The sequence below is a fragment of the Moschus berezovskii genome, chromosome 9, assembly GCF_049115385.1.
Source record: "Moschus berezovskii isolate FMDL1 chromosome 9, NW_MosBer_1.0, whole genome shotgun sequence".
Taxonomy (NCBI): domain Eukaryota; kingdom Metazoa; phylum Chordata; class Mammalia; order Artiodactyla; family Moschidae; genus Moschus; species Moschus berezovskii.
Window position 1 is genome coordinate 103,028,033 of NC_142468.1, and position 7,245 is coordinate 103,035,277.

Consider the following 7,245-nt stretch of genomic DNA (forward strand, 5'->3'; position numbering starts at 1 on the left):
ACTATGGAAAATTATGTCTACTCTTTTTACCCTAAGCAGAAGTCACCTGCTTTTACTTTATGATGGTAATATTTTCTCCTTTTTATTTGCTATATATATTTAGTCATTTTGAACATATTTCTTATATATCTAATAGATTTACTACTGATTTGAGGGGGAGGTTAATCTATTTTGTCTGCTGACTCTTGTTTACTGGGGATATGTTCCTCGTGTTTTGTGAGTTTGACTGTGAACTCAAACTCAGCAGGACTTCAGTTCAGTCCAGTCGCTCAGTCGTGTCTGACTCTTTGTGACCCCATGAACCGCAGCACGCCAGGCCTCCCTGTCCATCACCAATTCCTGAAGCTTGCTCAAACTCATGTCCATTGAGTCGGTTATGCCATCCAACCATCTCATCTTCTGTCGTCCCCTTCTCCTCCTGCCCTCAACCTTTCCCAGCATCAGGGTCTGTTCCAGAGAGTCAGCTCTTCGCATCAGGTCGGCAAAGTATTGGAGTTTCAGCTTCAACATCAGTCCTTCCAATGAACACCCAGGACTGATCTCCTTTAGGATAATGAACTGGTTGGATCTCCTTGCAGTCCAAGGGACTCTCAAGAGTCTTCTCTAACATCACAGTTCAAAAGCATCAATTCTTCTGCGTTCAGAAGCAGGACTTCATGTGTCTAAATCCATATGACCCTTCAGAAACAATTTTGTTTTTGCTTTTCCAAAAGCCACCCAAACTTCATTGTCTCTTTGAGTTCTCAATACTGAGTACTGTGTTGTGCTCAGTTGTGTCCGACTCTTTGCCACCCCATGAACAGTAGCCTGCCAGGCTCCTCTGTCCATGGGATTCTTCAGGAAGAATACTGGTGGAGGTTGCCACTTCCTCCTCCAGGGGATCCTCCTGACCCAGAGATCGAACTCATGTCTCCTTCATGTCCTGCATTGGCAGGCAGATTCTTCACCATTGCCCACCATGGAAGCCCCTGAGTTCTCAATATCATATGTGATTTTATCAGGTAATTGTGTTCAAAATATACACAGCATATAAATTCAAACTCTAAACTTATATGTAGGTAATCCTACTATTGTAATTTCCAAGAGGAAGCCTTTTTATATCCATAAGTTCAGAGTGAAAACAGATATTTTGATCTTTTCCTTGTGCTACTTAGTTTTCTCTGCTAGTCCGTACTTTCACTGAAGTTCCCAGACCCAAACAGTCCTGCACAAACAAAATTTACCCCTGATAGCCAAGCACTGCCCATCATTTTCATGACCTACCGTCACTTTCCGTCAACATCCCCCTCCCAAAACTTCCACTATTTCAGATACTATGATGTCCTTCATTTCTGTTAAATAATACCAAAAACTCATAAGTATTTTTATTATTTAAGTTTCAACAGTGTTGCCAATAGAGGTGTAAGCTTGGTTTTCTAATTCATGGATATTTTGTAAGGATGGAATGAGATGATATATAAAAGTACAATTTATAAACTTTATGTGATCATTGAATATATGTTTTGCTTTATCATTCCCATTGTTGTATTACACACGCCTAATTAGGTTATTATCTTTTAAGTCTGTGTTTCACAGAAGAATCAACAGAACCTTACAGAATGGTAAATTTATGGAGGAAAAATGAGTCTAAAACTGCTTAAAATATAATTGGCATTAAATCCTATTCCATACAATTATTTCTTCTATATATATATGGTATATCAAGAGCATAATTTGCCTTTGGTCATGGACTTTCTTTTAAAGACCAGAAGTCAGAAGTTAAATTCAGTATTATAACTTTCAAGTCATGTAATACTAAAACTCAAGTCACAAAACTGGGTGAATTTATTTTTCATAAAATTCTTGTCAGTAGCTACCATGAATCATGAGTCTTTATCAGCATGAGTTCCACAGGCCTACATGAGGGATGAAAAGGTGCTCTTGCAAATTACCTTGGGCCAGAGACTGGAGGTAATTTGTTGGTTGGTCCCATCAGGTGAGATTCTCATGAATCAGGCACTGATAGCAGAAATCCTAAGAACAGACAGCATGGAATTGATGACCATATCCCACCCCAGAAACTAGGCTGCCTAGTTTCTGGCATGGACCCAATCAGGTCTCCTTTCAGAACCTGCAGTTGCCCTGCTTGTGACTTCTGATTACACATGGGGTTGTTTCCACACTCATACCTGTGACTGAATTGAACAGCTGATTGCCTCACTCTACCTCATATTACCTGATGAGGTCAAGCAAAGCTGTATTAACTTCAAGAAAAAAAAAAAAAGAAGTTAAATTTACTTGAATCATTTCTTCTTCTTGCCAATTATGAGTGTGTTCAACTAAATTAATTTGTATGACACTCACTCTCAGTTTTCTAACTGGTGAAAGAAGGTTACATTATGAGTAAAAATTGAATATTAAATTTAAGTTCGAAAATGTAACCTTCTTTTGAAAATTCAAAATAATGATTTTATACTTTTAGAGAGCCTTAAAATATGTATTCTCAATTATGTTTTATTGGTCAACGTAAATTAAGAGGGCATGACATGGAGATAGGGAGGAGAATACATCAAGCAAAGTCACACATTTAACACTATCAGAAAAAAGTCCTCTCTTTATATATGGAGAGATGTCTATTTTTGTATGTACTCTTTGAATCCCCAACTTTAAGTGTCAATTCTGAACTTCGATTTAATACACTGAAATATGTAAACATTACTTGTGGAGTCACGTTTTAGTATTTGTAACATCGTTAAAGTAAATATGCAAATCTATTTGGTTTCTGAGTTCAGATGAGTTCTGCAACATAACCTATGTGCTCTTTGACCTCTAAGTTTGGTTCGTTTGCAATGAGACTTTAGATTGCAAGAAATAATCTGCCAAAAAATTTATCTCAGTGTAATTAGTTCCTTCAGTTCAGTTCAGTTCAGTTCATTTCAGTCGCTCAGTCGTGTCCGACTCTCCGCGACCCCATGAATCACAGCACGCCAGGCCTCCCTGTCCATCACCAACTCCCGGAGTACACTCAAACTCATGTCCACAGAGTCGGTGATGCCATCCAGCCATCTCATTCTCCGTCGTCCCCTTCTTCTCCCTCCCCCAACCTTTCCCAGCATCAGAGTCTTTTCCAGTGAGTCAACTCGTCGCATGAGGTGGCCAAAGTATTGGAGTTTCAGCTTTAGCATCAGTCCCTACAATGAACATCCAGGATTGATCGCCTTTAGAATGGACTGGTTGGATCTCCTTGCAGTATAAGGGATTCTCAAGAGTCTTCTCCAACACCACAGTTCAAAAGCATCGATTCTTCGGCGATCAGCCTTCTTCACAGTCCAACTCTCACATCCATACATGACCACGGGAAAAACCATTGCCTTGACTAGACGGACCTTGGTTGGCAAAGTAATGTCTCTGCTTTTTAATATACTATCAAGGTTGGTCATAACTTTCCTTCCAAGGAGCAAGCGTCTTTTAATTTCATGGCTGCAATCAGCATCTGCAGTGATTTTGGAGCCCAAAAAAACAAAGTCTGACACTGTTTCCACTGTTTTTCCATATATTTCCCATGAAGTGATGGGACCAGATGCCATGATCTTTGTTTTCTGAATGTTGAGCTTCAAACCAACCTTTTCACTCTCCTCTTTCACTTTCATCAAGAGGCTTTTGTTCAGATAAATATAGCTTGAATAGCAAGGAATACAGTTGTTTATGTTTGTATACATATATGAAGAAAGAAGAGACAGGGAATGAAGTCTACAATCAGAAGGACTTATTCTGTCAACTAAAATGGTGAGAACTGTGCCAAGTTTTCCTCATCTGTAAAATTTATGACAATAAGGATACCAGATAAAATGATGACTAGAAAATAACTGTAAATTAATTACTATCCTAAAACTTGAAAATATGATTTACATATTATACATATTGGTATTTTGTACATCTCCATATTTACCAAGTAGATTGGAAGAAGCTTGAATTTGATCACTTTCTTTTAGGAAAAGAAGACTTTTATTGACATATAGTTGATTACAATATTATATTAGCTTCAGGAGTACAGCATACTGATTCAGTATTTTTACAGTTTATATTCAATGGCAAGCCACTCCAGTACTCTTGTCTGGGAAATCCCATGGACGAGGAGCCTGGTAGGCTGCAGTCCATGGGGTCGCTAGGAGTCGGACACGACTGAGTGACTTCACTTTCACTTTTCACTTTCACACATTGGAGAAGGAAATGGCAACCCACTCCAGTGTTCTTGCCTGGAGAATCCCAGGGACGGGGGAGCCTGGTGGGCTGCCGTCTATGGGGTCGCACAGAGTCGGACACGACTGAAGTGACTTAACAGCAGCAGCAGCAGAAGTTATTACAGGATAATGGCTATAATACTCTGTACTATACAGTGTATCCCTGTTGCATATCTATTTTATACACAGCCATTTGTGTATTTTTGGCTTCCCTGGTGGCTCAGACACCCTGCAATGCTGGAGATCTGGGTTGGATCCCTCGGTTGGAAAGATACCCTGGAGAAGGAAATGGCAACCCACTCCAGTACTCTTGTCTGGAAAATTCCATGGATGGAGAAGCCTGGTAGGCTACAGTCCATGGGGTCGCAAAGAGTCGGACACAACTGAACGACTTCACTTTCACTTTCACACAGTCATTTATATCTCTTAATTCCAGACCGCTAACAGGCCCCTCTCCCATTTCTTCTCCCCACTCATAATCACTAGTTTGCTTTCTATATCTGTGAGTGTGTTTCTGTTTTACTGTATGCCTTCATTTGCTTACTTTTTAAATAATGCACATAAATGATATCATAGTGTATTTGTTTTTCTGTGTCTAACTTATTTTACTAAATGTAATATTCTCTAGGTCCATCCACCTTGATGCAAAAGACAGAATTTCATTCTTTTATATGGCTGAGTAATATTCCATTGCTATATATATATATATATATATATATATATCTTTTTTATTCATTTATCTATTGATGGACACGGGTTACTTCTAATAATGGCTATTGTAAACAGGGCTACTATGAATATCAAGGTGTGTATATCTTTTTGAATTAGTGATTTCATTTTTTCCACGTGTGTGTGTGTGTGTGTGTGTACAGTGGAATTGCTAAATCATATGGCAGTTCTATTTTTAGTTTTTTTAATAATGTTTTTCACTGTACCAATTTACATTTCCATCAATAATCTACAAGGGTCCCCTTAGAAAAAGAAGACTTTTAATATTATGGTTGGTGTCCATAGTAGGTTGCCTCAAAATGTGCCTCAATGGCATACAGATTATTAAAGTTACTATCTTGATTCTTAAAGTTACTTAAGAAATGACCAATGCAAGAAGGACACTCTGACCCACATTTCTGTCTGCTGAAAGTAGGAACTCTCTTATATGAGGGGTTGCACCCTCTGTATCTGGAGGTAGAAAGACACACGTATCACCAAAGACAGGGAATTGGACCAAGAAGCCTACAGAAGCAAACCTTGTTACTTCTTTACTTTACTATCCCAAGTGCAAACTCTGCTTAGATTCTTCACTAACTGGGCACCCAAATCCTAAGTTTCTTTGTCCTGTCAATTCCTCACAAATTTGTTGTTTTGTGTTTGTTTGTTTTTTGGCTAAAATGTATAAAAGCTGCCTACTTTGGCCTCTTATTAGGTTTCATCTCTGTGAGAGCTTCACGTGGGTGAATTAAAATGTGTTTCTTTTTCCCCTGTTAATCTTTGTGTCAGTTTTTTTACTAGTTTATCCACAAGACCTCACAAGGGGTAATAGGAAAAATACACCCCACCCCTTCCCAACATTATAAATAATTTTGCCATGAAATTTAAAAAAATTATTTCACAAGCAAAAGACAGGGTGTCCTATTCTTCTAAGATAGCTAGTTTGCTGTTCTATAAGCAAAAGATAGGAAAAGGAAGAAAATGTGTCCTATGGTATTTGAGACACAACAGTAATTCACAGAAGAAGGTACACCGACCTGGCTATCATCACGGGCTGTGTTTGCCACAAAGGAGAACTGGAAGACCGCTGGGAACGCGCCTGTCGGTGCCCCAGTTTCTGCACTGCTGATATCACCTCCTTATTTCTCAAGGTGTAGATCGAGGGGTTTAAAAGAGGAGTGAAAACTGTATAAAATATTGAGAGGAGCTTATCCACTGGGGGACTGCTAAAGGCCAGGCGTAAATGAAGATGCAGGGCCCGAAGAGGAGGGTTGCTACGGCGATGTGGGCAGTCGGGGTGGCCCTTGCCTTGGCCATGCCCGCTGAGGAACGCTGCCGCACAGTGCCCAGGATGACCGTGCAGGAGACCAGCAAGAGCCCAAAGGAGCACACGGCCATTAGAGCGCTGTCTGACAGCATCAGGACCTCCAGAGTGAAGGTGTCTGTGCAGGCAAGTGTGATAACCAGGGGCAGGTCACAGAGAACACTGTCCACTCTGTTGGGGCCACAGAATGGGAGGTTTACTGTGAAGACCAACTGACTGACTGAGTGCAGAACCCCAGTGAGCCAGGAGCCCACCACGAGGCTGATGCGCTTGCGCACATTCATGATGGTGACATAATGCAGGGGCGACATATGGCCACGTATCTATCGTATGCCATGGCCACAAGGAGCATCATCTCACCACCGGCAAAGACATGCAGGAAGAATATCTGGGCCATGCAGCCTTCAAAGGAGACGGTCTTGTGCTCCACGAGGAAGTCAGCAATCATTTTGGGGGAAGCAAAGGTGGACAGACACACGTCAGTGAAGGAGAGCTTACTGAGTAGAAAGTGCATGGCTGTGTGTAGGGAGGGTTCAGAGAAGATTGTGAGCACTATGAGCAGGTTCCCCAGCACAACAGATAAATAGAAAAGTGTAAAAAGTGCAAAATAGAAAAGTTGTAGCTCTCGAGAACCTGAAAGACTGTGCAACACAAACTCCGTCACGCCTGAATTATTTTCTTGGTCCATGGTTTCAAATTGCTGAAAGTGGGTCGGAAATGTTCCTGTAAAGTAAAATAGAAATATATCATAGGATTGGGAGAGAAAATGAGCAAGGCCAAGCTTGGTGTCAAATCCCTCTCAACATACTTACATTCCTTATTAGCACATTAAATACATGTTGCATACAATCATTTATTTTTTTAATAACTGGATAACTCGGCTTTCATCTCTGCATTGGAGCATGATAGTTTTATTCTAAAAATAGAAGTTTACCAATCATCACAATTCCTGAAACAGGAAAGAAACTCTAGACTCATACTGACAGCTTTCAA

At 40.2% G+C, this 7,245-nt stretch overlaps 1 pseudogene; it reads right to left on the reverse strand.

Moving 5' to 3' along the window:
* Positions 1-5,943: 5,943 nt before the first annotated feature.
* On the reverse strand, positions 5,944-6,940 carry LOC148776790 (olfactory receptor 4K15-like; annotated as a pseudogene).
* Positions 6,941-7,245: the final 305 nt, after the last annotated feature.